Source organism: Callithrix jacchus, chromosome 1 (assembly GCF_049354715.1).
Source record: "Callithrix jacchus isolate 240 chromosome 1, calJac240_pri, whole genome shotgun sequence".
NCBI lineage: Eukaryota > Metazoa > Chordata > Mammalia > Primates > Cebidae > Callithrix > Callithrix jacchus.
Window position 1 is genome coordinate 36010674 of NC_133502.1, and position 21242 is coordinate 36031915.

The following is a 21242-nucleotide window of genomic DNA, read 5'->3' on the forward strand; positions in this document are numbered from 1 at the left end:
TCTATATGAAAATGATTTTGCCAACTCTAAAGTACTACTTTTTCTCTTTCTTTCTTTCTTATTACAAATGACAAGGTAATTTTACATACTTGACTTATTTGATCTTCACAGTAATTCTGAATGGCGGGGACTATTATCAACCCTAAAAGATAAAATAACTGAGGCTAAGAGATCAAATGCTTGTCTAATATATGTCCTGTTTGACATTTTGAGTGTCTTAATAACTGCTGAACAATGGTGGAGAGGAAGGCAGGGTGAGGAAGAGTCAGCAGTATTGTTGATAAATAGATGAGACCATGAAGTGTGAGTGACACGAAGGCGGGGAGCCAGCTTTCCATGTCGATAAATGCGTGTGTGCAGTCACACCTGCACAGCCAACTGAGGACTCCATAAATACCAGCTTTAAAGTGGAAGTAGCTTAGGCTCCAGGATGCTACCTCAAAAAGAAAGATCTATGGAGGAAGGATTAAACTGCTATTTAATTGCTGGGGACACATCCGCAATGTAACAAAGTCCTGAGAGCAACAATTTGGAAAGGAGTGAGTTGGAAACCTTGGGGGAAAGTCAGGATCTTTAGTCATAAAACACCTGAACAAGACATAATTATTAGCACCAAGCTTTATTATAATGATGTACTATGTCTTAAATATAATACGGACAGTTTGCTGAAAGATGCCAGCTGTTCAGAAGGAATGAAACAAAAGGAAAAAGACGACCATTTGTAATGAGTGTCGATCTTTGTGCAACCTGTCATTTTGATTGCCTGATGCTCTGGTACCCTTAAGGGGCTGACAGAATGTGCTGGCATATGCCATGGGACATCTGCCAATGATCCCTTGGGCTCTGAGTGGTCCCTACTTTGATCCTTCACCCTAGTATGTGCCTCAATGCATTTCCATCATAAGAGATGGTTGTGAGTGATGGCTGGTGGCCGGTGCCTGGAGTAGGGCAATCAGTCAAACATTTTCCTTGGCATTTGGAGATCTGGATTCAAAATCTGACTCTAAACTTGACAGATAACTTAGCTTTTTGGCCTCTCAGTTTCTTATCTGCAAAACAGGATTGAATCTAGATATTTGAAAGGGTTATGGTGAGGATTAAGTAGAATTCTCTTTGTGAAAATGTCTGGGAAGTAGCAGAAGCTTTTCTGAAGGAAAGGAGATTATTTCACTGTCTCTTTGGAAAGATCAAGTCACTTATTACAAATTTAATATTCATCCACACAATCAAGATTTTATTTCTATTATTTACCTTATTTTCTCTGTTATAAAAATATATTCTCCAACCTAAATTCCTCGAGGCAATATACCTTGGTGACCTGGCTGAATGAACAGATAATTTCATTTAGAGAAGGGAATAGGTTGGTGATCTTCTTTGGCCCTTTTCACTTAAAACTAATTAGAATTATTCTGTCTTTTGAGAAGGGACAAGATAAACAATACCCTCTGATGCATGTAAGTATTAACTTAGTCTTGATTCTCTCAAGAAGCCATTCATGAACATCCTGGCTGGGTTGACACATTCATTCACTGATTCCGTTGCCAGGTACTTCTCTGCTTCTGTAATTGCACACACACATCTCAATCATTTTTCTATTTCATTTACAATGACCTTTTCATAGGTTTCCTCTTCTTCACTAGATTAACATTAATATTTGTAATAGCAAGTAGAATTCATATGGCACCTTGCAGTTTACAAAGGGTGGTCTCGTATGTTTACTCCTTTTGGAACCTCACAAGAACACCCGAAAGAAGATGAATGAGTGTTATTATTGCTATTTATTATTATTATTATGATGCTTATTTTATAGGAGAACAAGATCAACTCCAAAGACTTAATTACAGGGCAGAAGAAGAAATCTATAAAGGACTTAAAGGTGACAGGTATGTAAAGATAAACTTAGCATTTATCTATACCTTCTCCTGCAAGATCCACAAGAGCAGAGTTAGGAAATGGCCAAGGACAAGAGGCAACTTCACATTTTGGGAAGATGTAAAACTAGTGGAGGAGTGGTAACTGATGTAGGAGAGTGGAGAAAACTGAGACTCAACTGCCTGGAGAGAAGATTGCCCAAAGAAACAGGCTGATAGAAGGGCTTAGGAAAGAGAGGCCCCTATGACTAGAAAGAATGAGATTGGAGCTGAACATTGGAGACTTAACTTAAAGGCTATCTGAGGAGAACTTATGCCCTTGACTCCCAATCTTATTCCACATTGCCTGAACTATTTCTCACATGCTGGCAGGAGACGTGTGGTTTATTCTAGATAGTAGATTCAGTCTCTGGTACAGCAGAGGGTCATCTTGAGAGTAGAAGGGTTAAATTAAATTCTACTGGATGAATTGAGAGAAACTCCAGCCCAACCAGCCCCCCACACCCAGCCACCACCCACAGTTGGTATCCATAATTTTGAAAGCCAGGTTTTTATACTTCTGGACAAACTGGATGGCAGCAAAGAAAATACATATAGACACTGATATTTTTGGTTCTCATAAATAAAATTACTCCATAATACAACCTTAAAAGTCTATGAGCCTTATCCATTTGTGCAGAGTTTCTAAGCAGGTTTTTATTAATTCACAATCAAGCTTCAGTATACATTGAAGGAAAGCCTCTAACATCAAAGATAGAGACAAAGCAAACATAAAAACAATAATTTGGAGGGAACATAGGCAAAGAAGGATGTATAAGAAAGAATCAGAAAGATAAGAAGATATTGTATTCATGAAACAGGTTCAGAATACCATAAAAGGAATAAAGAACAAGAAAGAGTTCCTGAAACTTTATATATATGTGTGTGTGTTCATGTATGTGTGTGTGTGTGTGTGTGTGTGTGTGTGTGAATATATATCCATATAAATGTATGTTCTGTGGACTGAATGTGTGCTCCCAAAATTCATAGGTTGAAATTCTGTCAATATGAAGGTATTAGGAGTTGGTTCCTTTGAGAGGTAATTAGGTCACAGTGGTGGAGCCCTCATGCATAGACTAGTGCCCTTATAGGAAAAGATGAGACAGCTTGCTTCCACTCTTTCTTTCTTCTCTCTATATGAGGATACAGTGGTAAAGTAGTTGTCAGCAAACCAGGAAGCAGACCCTCATCAGGCACTGGATTCATCAGCATCTTGATTTTGGGCTTCCTAGCTTCCAGAACTGTGAGAAATAATTATTTGTTGATTAAGCAACCCAGTCTATTGTATTCTGTAATATTAGCAAATAAGAATATTAAGTAATCATCTCATGAGTGCTAACATAAAATGAACAAAAATTCCAGAGAAAGAATGCCCATATGTGCTGAGAAAACAGAGAATAAAATATTATCAAGCAAATAACAAATGATTATTCAGAATTAAAGAACTTAAATTTCTGAATTTAAAGGAGACCAAGCCCACCATCCTAAGTGATTAACATCATGAACAAACAAAACACCAAAAAAGATACAAATATTATGAAATTTCAGAACACCGGGGATAAGAAAATAATTTAAAAGCTCCTAGAGAAGAAAAGAAAAACAGATTAAATATGGAGGGCTGTGAATGATAATTATATTAAACTCTATAGCAACAACTTCAGAAGCCAGGCCAAAAAGGAGAAAAACTGTCAAAATATGAGGAAAAATAAATTTCACCTCAGAATTGTATACCAAGCTGTGGGTTTGTATACATATATTACTTTTGAAAATGGAATAACATTTTTAGATTTGTGAGATGTCAAACAATGTCTCACAAAAGTACTAGAGGATGTGCTCCACCAAAATAATAAAACACTTGAAAAAAGAAGATAGGTTCCAAAAACCTTGAGGATTTCACAGAGTGGAGTAGCAAAGGGAATTCCCAGGGTGAAAATAGGAGGTTCCAGACTGAGAGCTGTGTACCCAGTTAAAACAATAACCAGTCCAAACTGGAGCAGAAGGACAAAGGGATGCAGAAGAAAAAGGAAGATCATTTGATATATTTATGTAGAAAACAGTACTGAGAGAGGTTGGAAACTATAGAGAATTAGTGAAAGGAAAGCGTATATAGAAATAAAGCAATTATTAACTCCAAGAAGACAAAAGTTACGTTTTTCTTTAAAAAAGAAAATACAGATGAGCACAGTGGCTCACACCTATGATTCCAGCACTTTGGGAGTCAGAGGTGAGAGGATTTTTTCAGCCCAGGAGTTAGAGACTAGCCTAGGAAACATAGTGAGACCCCATCTCTAATAATAATAATAATAATAATAACAATAATAATAATAATTAGCGATTACCCAGGTGTAGTGGCACACATCTGTAGTTCCAGCTACTTGGGGAAGCTGACACAGGATGATCACTCAAGCCCAGGAAGTAGAGGCCACAGCAAAGCGCCATCATGCCACTGCACTCCACCCTGGGCAACAGAGTGAGATTTTGTCTCTTAAAAAAAAAAGGAAATACAATAATAGTAGTGGTGATCTAAGCAATGATCAATATTTATCTAATCATAACATTCTAAAGTATAATATTTTAAAGAAGAAACTCAGTTATAATTTTATTGGGAGAATAAGGTAATGTTGCAAGAATGCTAAACCCTTCTATATAGGAAATCAATAATAATAACATATATAATTATATTTCTTAGAAATATGAAGATAAATATTATAAAAACCACTAAAAATATATGAAATGATTCATTCTCAAGAGAAAAATTCAGGAGTGATATGGGTAGGCATAGGATTTTTAATTTTTATTTTATTAAGCTTTATAATATTTGACTTTTTAGTTTCCAGAATATCTATATATATTCTGCAGAAATACACACACACACACACACACACACACACACACACACACACACACATTTCTACAAATCAATAAGAGAAAACTCACCAGAAAAGAGGCACACAATTCACAGAGAACATTCAGATAGCCAATTATGGGTAAAAGTTTGCTCAATTTTACAGGTAAACAGAAAACAAATAAAAAATTAAAGCAACAATGAAATATTATTTCACTTCTACCAGAATGACAAAGACCTAAACTTCGACAATGATAGATGTTGACAATGTTGTGGGAAAATTAGAATCATATCTTGTTTGTGGGCATGTAAATTATTCTACTTTGGGAAACAATTTGGCAATATCTTGAAAAGTGGAAGATAAGCACATATTATGATGCAGCAGTTTTACTTCGGTCTAGAGTGGTTTTCCCAAAGCTTCCCTGAGGAAAAGAATCATTCAGGGTGGCTGAGTGGGGGACTTGTGAAACATACATCTTCCCAGTTTTGTCCCTGGAGATTATGATTGGAAAAGGCTGAGATGAAGCTTGGCATTCTATCTTAAAGAAATGTTTGACTAAGTATGCAAAGCTGTTAAGTATGCAAAGCTGTTTGTTGCAGCATGGTTTTAAAAAACCATAATTTGGAAATTACTTAAATATTTATGAACAGATTTATGAATAAATTGTGATAAAAGGAAATAATTTTGAAATAAACTAAATACATTATTACACATGTATTCATTACCAGGGATAAATCTGGCTGGGCATGGTGGTGCACACCTGTAATGCCAGCAATTTGGGAGGCCAAGGCAGGTGGATCACTGGAGGTCAAGAGTTCGAGAGTAACCAGTCCTAAATGGTGAAACCCTGTTTCTACTAAACATACAAAAATTAGCTATGCATAGTGGCACACGCCTGTAATTCCAGCTACTTGGGGGAGCTGAGGCACAAAAATCGCTTGAAGTCAGGCAGTAGAGGTTGAGCCCAGATCGAGCCACTGCACTCCAGCCTGGGAGGCAAAGTGAGACTCTGTCTCAAAAAAAAAATACTGAATTAAAAAAAATTGCAAAATGATAAGTACAGCATATAATGTATGCAAAGTTTAAATACACAGATGGTACTATATAAAGTACTATTATATATTAATTTTAATACTGCATATACTATTTTTATAGTACTCTTACAAATATTATATATTTATGTTGTATATATAATATAAAACAGTGGAGGAAAGTGATACATTTAAACTTCAGGAAAATGAATTTTCAGGAAAATGAAGCCCCTATTCTCTAGAGAGAGAAGGGGCTTCAATTCTATGTAATGTTTATTTACTGACTAAAAAAGATCTGATACAAATCTAACAAAGTTGTGCATTGGGTACACAGTATTATTGCTTTTTTCTCTACTCTTTTTATGTTTTGATTATTTTGTTTTAAAAAGCAAAAATCAAATAGGCTTAAAAAAATGGCAGTGATTTGTATGATGTCTCATTATAATGGAAGCGCAGTTTTAAGCCACATATATTTTCAAAGTCTCTCCTCTTTCCTTAAGAAGTAGAAAAGGAGTAGATAGAAAATCAGTGAATTCAGTGGAGGAGAATATCTGGAAAAAAGCACAGGATGTTGCATTCAAAGTCCTGGGTTCTAATCCTGAAACGGGTATTTTCAAGTTATGTGACTGGGGAAAGTAATTGCAGATGGCCTCACTTTTTCAGCTGTAAAGAATAGAGACACATTAAATACCTTAATATAGGTAGGGTGCCTATCAGTACTTGGAATATGGTTGCTACTCTGAATTTCCTTCTTTTCTTCTTTCCTCCTTAAACTGAATAAACAACCATGTATCTAAAGAAGGCGGTGTAAGTGTGCAAACTGCGCTGTTCTTTGAAGTTACATCAAATTCTGAAGCGATAAAAGGTTATTTGACCGATCTCTAATTGTACGGTTTGTTCTCATCTAAATGCTCTTTGAACTATAGAAATCCAGGTCTGAATGACATATCTGTCTTCTCAGAGAAGAGTTGTTTGCTTTTCTTCACAAATTTTGCCTCCTAAACAAGGTGCCTGCATTAAAAAACAAACCCTTAATCATGCACCTTTATGCATCTTCACATGAAAGATTAACTTTCTACTCTATCCAGTTCTACTGAACCTCTCAGTGTTTGCTTTACCCTCTATGCAGTTAAGTTGTTTAGAAGAACTGCCATGAGATAGCATACCTATTAGAATGGCTGTTATTAAAAAGACAAAAGATAAATGCTGGCAAGGATGTGGAGAAAAGGGAACCCTTGCACACCGTTAATGGGAATGTAAATTAGTATACCATTATGAAAAACAGTATGTTTCCTCAAAAAACTAATAATAGAATTACCATATGCTCCAGCAGTCCCACTACCGAGTATATATGCAAAAAAAAATCAATATGTAGAAGAGATATTACACTTCTGTGTTTATTGCAACATTATTCACAATAGCCAAGACATGGAACCAATCTAAGTGTCTGCAATAGATTACCCATCTATTAAAGAAAATGTGTATATATACATAGTGAAATATTATTTAACTATAAAGAAGGAAATCCTGTCATTTGTGGCAAATGAATGAACCTGAAGGACACTACGATAAATGAGGTAAGCCAAGCATAGAAAGACAAACACCACATAATCTCACTCATATATGGAATCTAAAAATGTTGATCTCATAGAAGTAGAGAGTAGTTAGAATAATGGTTATGAGGGTCTAGGGTCTTTGGGAGTAGGGGTTGGGAAAATGTTGGTCAAAATATGCAAAATTTAGTTAGACAGGAGGAATAAATTGCACAAGAGATCTATTGTGAAATAATGTATTAAATTATTGAAATATGCTACGAAAGTGGATGTATTCTCATCATAAAAATAAGTATGTGAGGTAATGCATACATTGATTGATTAGCTAAATTTAATCATCCCTCGATGTATATATACAAAAACATGTGGTGGATAGTAAATACACAGTTTTATCTGTTAACATAAAAGCAAAAGAGAGAGAGAATTGCCATGAATGCATCTCTATTTTGACTTTTTAAAATAGAGATGAAAAGTAGGATGACTTTATTTCTCATCTTGACTATTTGTATTGTCAGGGCCATGTGGTATGGTAGAAGCTTTTAATGGGACTGTGATTAGACTGCTCATTTGAGAGTTAATTGGAAAAAAGAATAACTTAAAGCAGGACATTATTGACAATTGATTAAAGGTTTAACTGTTTTTTAAAACTCCATATATAAATGTGCATACTTGTGAATTCATTTATTGGTATGATGGAGCCAAGGTCTATCCTTTGTGTGTGATTCTTATTGCAGGGCCCAGGATTTCTTGTGCACATTGCACTGATTGAATCCTTGATAATTTCCAGCTTGGGATTCTTTAAAGTAGAGCAAAAAGTCAAACACTCCTGGAAAGCAATTTGAGAGAGCACAACATTCTCTTAGAGTTTTTCTATTTTTCTCTTCATTTTATAATTCTCTATAATTTCTGAGCATTTTTTTTTTTCTTTTTGAGACGGAATCTCTCTGCCATTCAGGCTGGAGTGCAGTGGTGCGATTTCGGCTCACTGCAACCTCTGCCTTCTGGGTTCAAGAGATTCTCCTGCCTCAGCCTCCCAACCAGCTGGGACTATGGGCACATGGCACAATATCTGGTGAATTTTTATATTTTCAGTAGAGACAGAGTTTCACCATGTTGGCTAGGTTAGTCTTGAACTCCTGACCTCAAGTGATCTACCTGCCTTGGCCTCCCAAAGTGCTGGGATTACAGGTGTGAGCCACCGCTCCTGGCCTTCAGAGCATTTTAAAAAGAAACTTTACATTAGCAAATCTCTTCAAAGTATTCATCTTAGCTTTCAAAGAGACATCTGTTTTGGAACTTGTATTTAGAGGTTTGTGTAATGACACATTAAATAATATAATAAAAACTGAGATCACAAGCCTTGTGAATATACACAACTAATCCTTTTATTTTTATTTTTTAAAATTTAGAGACAATGTCTCACTAAAATTTCCAGGTTGATTTCAAATTCCTGGGCTCAAGTTATTCTCCTTGCTTGGCCCCCCAGAGTGCTGGGATTGCAGGCATGAGTTACCATGCCCAGCACACAACTAACTCTTGACAGACTGTACCACCAACCTGGAGGAGAGGAAATGGATGGGCATAGTAGAGAGGGACCTAACATTCAAGAGTATTCTGCATACTGTCAATAACTGCTGGAGGGAATAATGCACAGAGGGAATGGAATGTGTAGTGAATCTGATAAATTATTTAATTAGAGGTTGGTTAAGACTGCTTCTATATTTTCATCTATCTGGGTATAACTACAAATAAGAACCGGGAGCCTTTAACAGTTGAAGTGATCAAAAATATACTTTCTCTGAAGTACAAGGAAGCTTGTGTAACTTTACAGGCATAAATGATTTTAAACAAATCTGCACTTTATGCCACATGACAGAGTAGGAATGTTCATAATCGCTTAGAGAAGAAGATAATGTTTTATGTGTCACTGGAGGAAAGTGTAAAACAAATATTTTACAATTTTTCTCTATCCTATTTATTGTTTTGATTTGACTCAAATAACCTTTTTTTGTTATTGTAATAGACTTCTTAATGCATCTTCTCAATCACGTGGGCAGATACACAGAACTTTATATGCATGAATAATATAAGTTGATGTAGCAATATATTTTCTTTGTTTTCACTTTACGCATATGGCACAAATCCTAATAAAACTAGACTGGAATATATTACGAATTCATTTGGTTAGGATTCAGTTACTGAGGGAGTGAATAAATATATATGATTTAAATTAAGAATGTGCAGTCCATTACTTTCATGCCACCTCTTCTACTTTATTTTGGCTTTTGCACTTATCAAGTTTTATTAACGTTTTGAAGTCATAAACATGAGTAGAGTGAAAGTCATATCCCAGAGTGAAGGTTAGTGGTGTGTTATATGTTGGAATATGGAAGTCCTGAGAATAAATGCAGAGAAACTTATTCTCAGATTTCACTTGAGAGTATTGCCATGTCTGTGGTGCTTTGAGCTTTCCTTTGTTGACAGCGAGTACTGATGATCTAGACAAGTGCATTTCAGAGTAGTCAGTGGGCTGCTGTATTTACTCCATATTCAGAGTTCTTAAAAATACCCAACTCCAAGCACACCATGCATGTATTAAACTTACTTCTCAGGAGGTAAGGCCAAAGAACCTGCATTTTAAATTAAGCCTCCTATTGATTGCCAATTCTTATACAAAATAAAGTTTGAGGTTATTTTAGTTTGTGCTCCTTAGGAGCAAAGACTTGGATAGGGTAGTTGTAATCATGGCACATGATTTATGGAGGAAATGGTTTTCAGAACAATCTGTGAGGTTGAGAGTGAAGCAGGATGGAGAAGAGGAAAATGTGGAGCGATGGTGTGGTCTCAAGTAAAATGGATCAGCAGGGGGCAGACTGTGAAGTTGTCCCCCTTTGAGGCAAGGGTGGCAGTATTTAGTACCTTGAGTTCAGTCAGTCCCATGTTGTGGGATACATGGGGTTAGGAGGAGGGGGAGATTGATGCAGTCCTTCCCTGGTGTCATGTTGAACCCCTACTCTTCAACAGGGATGCCACCAAGTTCAAGAGGTTGAAAAAAATACCTAGAGCTAGCAAACAAGACGTAGGGTTTTTTGAGGGAACTTACAGGGCAGCCTAGTCTTGGTGGGTGGACAGGAGAACCACTACCACTTGTAAAAGCATGAGGTTTATATAGCATTTTCACATAGCACCCTCCCCCTAGCAACCTCCACTTAGCAACCTTCCTTAACCTGGCAACCTGCCTTTAACCCAGAACAAAGGGCCTCAATCCCCTGTGCAGCCTGCATCCCACAGGATGGGCCGGGGGGTTCAGATATTCCTCATAGATAGAGACTGAACCTCCAGGTTGACCACTCCTGATTTCATAGCTCAGAACTCCAAACACACAGAGTCTTCTTAGACTGTCAGGTCATTCTCAGGTTATGCTCAAGTGATTGCTGTCAGGTGTGTCTGTCGTACACCTAGTGAGGCAGTTCCTATTCCCAGAGGGTAACCTTCAGAGAAGCAGGTAAGCAACGGTGTGTCTTTGGCAGCCAAAACTCACAGCAGCTGAGAGGCGGATGTTCTGGTTTGGTTAAGAAGGGTTAACGAGATGTGGATGGGGGATCAAAACAGCACCTTCACAGTCCACCCCTGCTCAGGTCCACCTGAATCACATATGAAATTCACTTCAAACATATGAATCCTGAGATCACAACTTTTAGGAAAATGTAAAAGAAGGGTTGATGGACTAAACTGCAACCCCCTCCACTGCTCATCATCTCCCCACTATATTACCCACTTCTGATTCCCCCTACCCTCAGCTAGCACTTCTGGCTGATGTCTAGGTGGCTTGCATTTTGGGTTTATGTAGTCTTCATCCCTGCAGGGTCTGAGTTTCCCAGTTAGCATGCCTTTGTGAAACTGGGGTTGTCAAATTTGCCCATTTATAGTAATAAACGGGCACTGATGTACCAAGAGATGTACTGGCAGATGGCTAGACATCTTAATTTACGTTCTCATTATTAAATGACTGTTCTACTTCCTCACGATGGTGATGGTTCATTTTCCTGGCTGTAAGAATAGCTCCTTTTTCTACCTAATGGCCTATTAGCATGAAAAGCCCAATGTGACTAGGTGATAGTCATTGCTTTGACTTTAGTTGGAGCTATGCTGTGTCCTTTGGGTGGGGATGTTCCCCTTCTTGAATTCAGAACCCCCAGACTCCTAGACCTTATACATATGAGGATGAGAAACACAAATTCTTCAAGTGAGTCATCAGAAGTGAGGTGAATGGAGCCATTTCTACCTTTCCACTACTTTCATACCCTATCAAAGGTATTCTATCTATTGAAGACACAGCACTACGTGATGGAACTTTGTTGAAGAAATGTACTAAATCCTGCAGAATAGCACCTATTCTCATAGGATCTTATCTTCAAGCTAGTGTCTCAGCTACATCTTTAAGAGGTGGGTTCATCATTCTGCTTAGATGGTAGCTTCTTTATGGTATAGAAAGTGGTAGGACTGTGTACCCTACATATATAAGCCCACTGCCACTCCTCATAGCCATAAAGTGGGTCCCTTGACCTGGAGTGATACCACATAGATTCCATTACTGTAGATTACACCTTCTGTGAACCCTTTGATAGTGGTGCTAGCTCAGAATGTATGAGTGATAAGGGCAAACCTGTGCTGTTTGTCAATCCTGGTTAGAAGGCTTTACTTCCCTTTCCATGAAGGGAGATGTCTGATGCCACCAATTTACCAGTAGGTAGTTAGTTGGTTTATTTGAGAGATGTGTATGTTGTATGCCCCAGTAAAGGAAATCTGGGTGAGGCACTGCAATTCATTCTGCCACAGAGACCCACTGACCTTTTGTTTCAGAGTACAATTTTAACCAGATTTAAACAAGGGACTCAGTTTGATCATATTTTTGGATCAATTTATTGATTTCATACAGGCTATTTGATTGAACCAAAAGTATGACAAATTAGTTGAATTCATAGTTATTTTCAATTCAGTTTGAGTAAACCCAAACTAAACCTATTATTAGACCAGATAATTCAGTAAACACAGATGATAGATATTAAATATTAGCCAGTTAATAGGGGCAAATGTAGATAGTCAAACTTTGAAAATCTTAGCTGCTAATCAGGAAGAAAAAGCTCAGAAGCAGGAAATGCAGAGATATGTGTGGACAAATGAGACCTTTTTGATTTTGAAAACTGCATTTTATAAAGTATGTTTCTTTAAAAAGGTACTGGCCTATAATTTTGGAATAGAAGGAAATAAGTACTACCCTTATTGCTATCAACTGGGAAATTACTTATGAATTTTAAAATACAGAATAATCACAGTCATGACATCTCAGAATTGAGAGGGCTTCAATTCTTACATACTTCTTTCTTCCAGTAAAGAAACTCTGTTTATTATAGGCTGATGGTCAAATAGCTTAAATTAATCATGTGATAGAAAACCTAGTACTTCACAAAACATCTACTTAATTTCTTTTAAACATAATCTTTTTATGACGGTAAGGGTAATATATTTTATAGTAGAAAACACTTGGACTCAGAACTGGAAAGTAAAAAAGCACTTTAAACCCCATATTAAAAACTGTTGCTATTTAGCATTTTGTTTTTCTTTTCAGTATTTTTATGTGCTTTAATCTTCCACCAAAGTAGTTGCAATCATGTTACATATACAGTTGTATGCCTTGCTATTTTTTTACTTTATAATAAAAGCCTTCCTGTGTTGTTACAGAAACATTTGAAGCATCCTTTACAATGATGCGTAACGTTCTGTCCTGTGGTTCAACCACAATGCTGCTTAATCATTCTCTTCTGGTTAGACAATTAGATTATTTCCATAGGCTAAATTGCAGGGTGACAGATAATTTACCTATATATACTTAAAAAGACCCCCCCACACAAGATTGCCTTCTGAAAGTTATGCCATAATATTAAGACATGATGGATAATTATGTCTTTATTCTTCTGTGAATCCTAATGAGCTTCATACTTCACTTTTCAGTTTGCATATAATTCCCCTTGATAATGTATATGCAAGGTAAAAATTGAATAATTTCATTTTCTCTGGTGTCAACACATACTTCAAAAGCATAGGGACTTGTTTTCCTTTGATCTCCTCTCTTTGAAAAAGCCAACATGTCCTCTTTGCTGTACTTAGTTTCTTTCTTTCTTTTTTTGGTAGGACTCAATTCTGTTCTTCAGTTTTTTTCTTTACCTTTGGTTTTCAGCAATTTGTCTATTATGTTCCTAAGTTTTTTTTTTTTTTTCAATTCTGTTTGGGTCTTTTTCAATCTGTTAGTGGATATTTATTATCAAATTTGGAATATTTGCCACCATATTTCTTAAAATTTTTTTCCATTCCAGTATTTCTCTCTTCTCCTGTGACTTTAATTATGTGTGTACTTGACATCAGTTGGATATTTGTCTCCTTTAAATCTCATGTTGAAATTTGATCACCAGTGTTGGAAGTGGGACCTGGTGGGAGGTATTTGGATTAGGGGGATAGGTCCCCCATGAATGGCTTGGTGCCTTCCCCACCGTCACCATGGTAATGAATGAGTTCTCCTCTTAGATCCCCCCAGAGCTTGTTGTTAGAGTCTGGCACCTCCTCCCTATTCTCTTCCTCCCTCTCATGTAGGTTCCCCATTCCCTTTCCACTATGCTTGAAAGCTTCTTGAGGCCCCTGCCAGAAGCAGATGCTGGTGACAAGCTTCTTGTACAGCCTGTGAATTGTGAGCCAAATAAACCTTCTTTATAGATTACCCAGCCTCAGGTATTCCTCTACTGCAATACAAAATGGACTAAGACAAAAAATCGTACCCCTTGATATTTTTCTATAGGTCACTGAAGCTCTTAAAAGTCACGTTTTCTTTTCTATATTTTTGTTTTTGAGACGGAGCCTCACTCTGTTGCCCAGGCTGGAGTGCAGGGGTGTGATCTTGTCTCACTGCAACCTCTGCTTTTCGAGTTCAAGCACTTCTCCCTGCCTCAGCCTCATGAGTAGGTGGGATGACAAGCATGCACCACGACGCCCGGCTGAGTTTTGTATATTTAGTAGAGATGGGGTTTCACCACATTGGCCAGGTTGATCTTGAACTCCTGACTTCAGATGACCTGCCTGCCTTGGCCTCCCAAAATATTGGGATTGCAGGAGTGAGCCACTGTGCCCTGTAGCCTCTTTTCTATTTCTAAGATGGGATCCAGAGTGTTTTTTTTTTCTTTTAAATATAGTCTTACCAGTATTTCCTTCCAATGTAAACACTTCACTTGTGATGATGAACAATTTACTTGTTTTTAGAATAATAGCCATCACATGTTTTGCTAATACTTGTTTTTCCTTTTAGTTTGTCAACTCCATGAGGGAAGGACTCTGTTTTCCATTGAACTGTTAACAAACAATACTGTGCCTGAACATGGTAGATGCTCATTTGTTAAATAGTGATATTAACTGATATTATAACTAATCTTTATCAAGAGCTATGTACTAACAGTCCTTCTAAGAAACATGTATTATTTTTTGAAAATTACTTTGTTTTGTATACAGTCATGTGTTGCTTAATGACGGGAATACATTCTGAGAAATATGTTGTTAGGTGACTTCGTCGTTGTGTGAACATCACAGGGTATACTTACAGAAACCTAAGTGGAATAGCCTACCATATAACTAGGCTGTATGGTATCATTTATTGCTCCCAGGCTACAAACCTGTACAGCATGTTACTTTGCTGAATACTGCAGGAAACTGTAACACAATGTAAAGTATTTGTGTACTTAAACATAGAAAAAGCAGTCAAAATACAGTTTAAAAAATTAAAAATGGTACACTTGTGTAGGGCACTTACCATAAATGGTACTTGCAGAATTGGAAGTTGCTCTAGGTGAGGCTGTGAGTGAATGTCTGGCCTGCTACTGTAAGTTTTATAGACACTAGGCATTATGGCTACACTAAATTTATTAAAAAACATTTTTATTAAATAACAACTTTAACTTACTGTAATATTTTTACTTGATCACATTTTCATTTTTTTAGGCTTTTGACTCTTGTAGTAATAGTTAGCTTAAAACACAAACACATTGCCCAGATGTATAAATATTTTGTTCCTTTATATCCTTATTCTATAAGAGTTTTTCTATTTTAAAAAGTTTATTTTTTTTTTACTATTCAAACTTGTTTTTGTTACAAACTAAGACACCAACGTTAGCCTAGACCTACACGGGGCCAGGATTATCAATGCCACTGTCTTCTGCCTCCACATCTTGTCCCACTGGAAGTTCTTCAGGGGCAATAACACACATGAAGCTGTCATCTCCTATGATAACAATGCCTTCTTCTGGAATACCTCCTGGAGGACCTGCCTGAAGCTGTTTTACAGTTAACTTTTATCTTATGAGTAAGTGTACACTCCAAAAAAGTATAAAACTACATAGTAAATACGTTAACTAGTAACAGATATTTATTATCATATCAACTATTATGTACTGTGTATGATTATATGTGCAATACTTTTATACAACTGGCAGTGCAGTAGTTCATTTACACCAGCATCACCATGAACATGTGACTCGTGGTATTGTGCTATGATGTTATGATGTCTACAATGTTACTAGGTGATTGGAATTTATCAGCTCTATTATAATCTTATGAGACCACCATGCATGTGCACTCCATCATTGCGCAAAATGTTATGTGGCATATGACTGCATTTAATTTTTCTTCCTTTGACCCTTCAGGTATTGGTTTTTGGCAGGAGCATTTCCCCCAACAACATATCGTAGGTGACTGAAGAAAATGTCTAAGTTTTGAAATTCCAAGAGACTTGGAGAACATGAACTTTCCTGGAGATGTGGCTACCTAAAAAAGAAACAGTATTAAGGATGTGGATTGGATCCTATTTTTCAAGGGGTGGACTGCGTGAGGAAGGGTCATCCATCAACTTAAGATAGGGAGCCAGTGAGATGGGGAAAGCTGTGTGAAGCATAATACTCTCCGTAGCCTTTTAGAGCTTCAGACACATTGCTGAATTTTCAAAGTTGATGAATGTAATTGCATTTCTCGTGGAAAACAGTGAAATATTTTTAGTCTGTACACTGACTTGTGAGAGGCAGAATTTGTGTGTCAGATCCCCATAGAGGAACTGAGAGCACCCAGAGGAATTAAGGTCAAGAATTCACAACAAACATCAGTGTTACCTTTTTTGGGAAAAAAAAAAAAAAAAAAAAAAAAAAGAAGAATCCATAAAAATTATAGGGAGAGAGTTCAATTCACAGGTTCTATAAGTTGAGCATTTTGATAAAAGTTGAGCTAATATCCAAGGGGCAGAAAGGCTTTATGTGTTATTTGGGTCACATGTCTGACAGTACTCATTCAGCCATGTGGTTGTTGCTGGGACTCAAAACTAAGTTAATTAATTTGGTACCCATGTTTGAACTCATGTGCTTCCTGATATCCAGATCCTGCTCATAAAACAAAATAGAGAAGAAAGGGTCTCTACACACATGCCATTATTTGAGAGCCTCCTGTAGTGGGCCACCAGCTAATGTGCCATAGCATATGTCTTAGAAAATTAGACTAATGGTCAGTACTAGTGTGGAAGAAGCTCTTTGTAGAAAAGCATCACTGGCAAAACACAGACTGAGAGAGGTAAAGTCTTTTTAAGTGCCACTTTAGCCAACCTAGATATCATAGTTGGTAAAACTGATCTTGGAAGAGGAAAAGATGGACACAAAATTGGTTGATCTGAGGGAATAAGACAGAACAAAAGTGGCAATCCAGGGTAACAGGTCAGACATTAACAGTGGGAGTTGACATGGGAATGATTATGTTCCACGTCTCCATTCCCATTGCCAAGCTATCTGTGTAACAGGAACCAGGGAGGAGGGGAAGAACAGGTACCTCTCACCATTGGTGAGGAGATGGCCCAATGGTGGCCCAAGCTCTCTAACGAAGATTAGTCTCACATCTGTGATTTTCTTGTGAGAAGCTTATCTCTCTAACATGTGTAAGCACAGGAATTTATTTACCTCTTGCCCTGTGGAAGTCTTCAGCATTGTGTCAGATAGATTTTTAAGAAAATATTTAAACTGCCTCAGATTCCATGAATCAATTGCTAGTTCACTTGTGGTTAAGGCAGCCACCTTGTTACATGCAGATTGTCTCTCAGGAGGTTCCAATAGATCAACATCTGGACAGAAGTAGCAGAAGTGATTAGCTCTTCTGGATTTAAGAGAGAAGAAGGTCTGGAAACCATTACTCTTTTACCCAGAGAGAAGTAAGACCACTTGTGGGGTTGGGCCTAGGGAAGAAACCTCAGCCATAAATAATTATGGCTCTTCTCACCAATTCTTCAGGATGAGATGTTGTAGTGAGACAGCAGGCGTGTTATTCCCCTGAATTCCAGAGTGAAAGTGTAGGGCTGCTCCGTGTCCCAGAAGCAGTGGATGTAGCCATGGTGGGCATGGATATTTCCCAGAAGCAGTGGATGTAGCCATGGTGGGCATGGATATTTCCCAGAAGCAGTGGATGTAGCCATGGTGGGCATGGATATTTCCCAGAAACAGTGGATGTAGACATGGTGGGCATGGATATTTCCCAGAAGCAGTGGAGGTAGCCATGGTGGGTGTGGACATTTCCCAGAAGCAATGGACATAGACCATGGTGGGTGTGGACTTTTGTCAGGGTCTTGGTTCTCTCAGAGGTGGAGGAGCAGGAGGCAGACCTGTGGGCTAGAGAAAGGTGTGTGGGAAAAAAATGACCTCTCTGTAACTCTCAAGTTGAGCTGACTCACAGTATTTATGAGTATCATTGGCTTTCTCTTGGGAAATAGTGCAGGGTGAAACTGAGATAGCAGACCCCATGAGGAATGGAAAAGCAGGCAGGTCAGAAATAAGAAAGTAGTCTCAAGAACATGCTTTTCCTACTCGCGGAGCAAGGTAGTCTTCCAGAAACTTAATGGATGGGCTATGTTGTCTTATTTATGTGTAATACACTTTACATTTATGAAATGTCAATGGGTTTTGAGATTTATGACTAACAGAAACAATGTGAAAAGCACCATCACCACCAATGATAGCAATACTGTTATGGAAGACTTTGCTCCTTTGCTTTACTCAGAGTACTCTTGATAGGGTTCTATTTGAGAATATTATTTAAAGATTTAGTGCCCAGAAATACATTGTAACTTCAAAGAAAATTGATGTTTCCTCTATGAGATAATTAAAATGAAATGCCAGAATGAAATGAAAGTGAAATGACAGAAATGTTTCCTTTCTGTCCTGGTTCAGTGGATGCTGAGAGCCGAATTTGTTAATTATTTCTAGTAATGTTATCGTCTTCACAGTGAGCCTAACTTGTTGGCTACCTATAATTTTGAATTTCTATTTTCCATTTTATTAAGCTTGCCTAAATAGCCTTTCTTGTAAACCATCACAAATCCCACTTATTATAATAATTTACTACTTTGGGGATATAAATAGATTTGATAAATGAAATTACTAATAACTTAATTAATGATTTGTGGACTCATATCACATGTGCTCATCATAATAGCTTATTTTTTACCCACTTGATCTCAGAAGTAAGTTAATTATTTTGGTACCCAGTTTTGAACTCATGTGCTTCCTAATTTTGATTACAGAACTAAAGTCAATGATGTGAACAGAAAACATGGAAAACACTTCCATTGTTTGCCCATATGCATGATATATTAGATTCCTTATTTCCCACTTTTTTATTTTTTTCAGATGAATTCTGTGTAAACTGAGAAATTACATTTTTATTTATCCCTTTCCTCTTTATTTATTGTCCAGAATAGATGCATTTTGTCTGTTACACTTAGTTCAAGCATAATTATTTTTGAGTTCAAGGTGACAATGTAATCTATTTTATTATGAACGAATCAAATTTCCCAGGCAGTGTATTTATTTGGGGACTTAATATGCTCCATCGACTGCCAGTGTAAGATTCAATAGTTAATTTATTCCCTTTGAGGAATTGCATGTCCGCAGCCTCTGGGATTTGCACTGAAACACTCCTTTAGGAAGGTTTAACATGGGACGACGTTTAAAGAAAAGACAGATTTGCAGAGCTGGAGTTTCATTGTAACGTCAATTAGATTGAGTTGTATTATATAAGCAAAGGTTATTTGCAGAGTTTCCAGTGACAAGAATAGCATTATTCTGAAATTCTCTCTTGATTTGTGCAGCACACTTCCCATGGGAATTTGGGGCTCATGTTCCTATTCCCTTCAGGGAATGTGCAAGGGTATGAGACTGGATTTAGACTAGGAATCCCTGAATGAGACTTAGACATTTTCTTGAAAAGGATGGTAAAATTTGGAATACTTTCAAAAAATTGGTGGAAAGCCAATTTGCCCTGTTAAAGACTCTCCTAAGCAGAAAAACAAATGAAGTTGCAAGAGCTTATGAGTTAACCATCCAAACAGAATTCTTCAATGCCTCCCCTAAAATGTATATACCTGCTTAGCCATGGAAAATCTTACTGCATAGGTTTTTCTCTCTGTATCTACCATTGGCAGAGTAAGGATGTATTGGATGGAACAAATGTAATTGATTGATTGTATTTCCATCAGACTTTCAAGCATGTATACCCTTTACTTAAATGCATTCTAATAATCTAAAAAGTGATAAAGGTCACAGACTCCACTTAGATGAATTAATATCACCATTTCTTTCATCCACATGGATCTGTGTCGCACTTTGCTGGCACAGGACTCATTCCGCTGAATGGCATAATTGTAGGTCCGGCATCTCCAGTATTTCTTGGGCACATAGAGAAAAGAAGTCATCAATTGTACTAACTAGCATATTAATTAGGGCTAATTACAGTGACCTTTTCCAAATTACCTACTATTGCAAATAAAAATTCAGTATGGGGACCTTAGATGTAAACTTAGGGACCAATGACCCTTAATTAAATACAAAGTCAAGTTAATTTAGCTGAATATAAGATATAAATTCACAGTATACCAAACTGTACCTTGTAATGAAAGGTTCACAAAGCAGAGAAAGGAGACAGTGGAAACTGCTTTGTTTCTCATTTGGCCCTTGCTGGGTTTACTTTTATTCTGCTGATCCTGTAGGCAGCTATGGGGGAAAGAAGGGCTTAGGACCTGGAGGAGGAGACCTGGGTTTGAGCCCAGCTCTGAAATTTATTATTCACGTGACTTTGAGAATAACTCTCTGAGTCTTAGTTTCTTGACCTGTAACCTGGAGACTTAAACTTTTTTTACCATTGGAAGGCTGGGAAGATTAGATGTTTATAAGTTTTTGTAAACTAAAATATGTACTAGCTGTATAAAGAATATTAATACTTATTACATAATGACATTAATTTATGTCTTACAAGATATTCTGATACAATTTGGGAGAGCAACGCACCAGATTTATTTCTTTCAAAGGTGTCCTGGATGTCTATGGTGGTAAATAAGTAATGATGATAATAAATAAATCCAGGAATTAAGTATTTATGTATAATACTTTACAACTTCATTTGGCGGAGCATCTTTCATGCCAACTATATCCCCAAACAGATTACATTCAATAAAGACTTACAGTGATAAGCAATAAATACTAGCAGTGAGAGACAGACATTGAGATAAACAGGCAGCAAAAAGTGCTTTTCAGCTAAATTCTGAAAAGAAATGAAGAATTTAGGGGTGAAGAGACCCAGCAGAGATGTCACAACAGGCGGATACTATTGGAGATAAAGTTCTCACACTCAATTTTCTTTGTGAAAGGCCTGAGGCATGAAGTCCAAGGTCTTGAACTTCTGCCTGGGTCATCTCGCAGGCAGCAGGTCTTTGCTGTGGGGAAAAGAAAAAAAAATGATATTAATTCTGAGAGAGGTGAATTCCAACTTCATGGGGATTATGAA

At 37.2% G+C, this 21242-nt stretch overlaps 1 long non-coding RNA gene across 1 annotated transcript in view; it reads left to right on the forward strand.

The window, feature by feature from the left end:
* The window catches only part of LOC118152852 (uncharacterized), a 46948-nt gene that overhangs the window by 12932 nt on the left and 12774 nt on the right, over positions 1-21242 (forward strand). The window contains exons 2-3 of the long non-coding RNA XR_008479691.2: positions 1811-1883; positions 15540-15741. This is a non-coding gene — a long non-coding RNA (uncharacterized LOC118152852). The remainder of the gene's footprint in view (positions 1-1810; positions 1884-15539; positions 15742-21242) is intronic.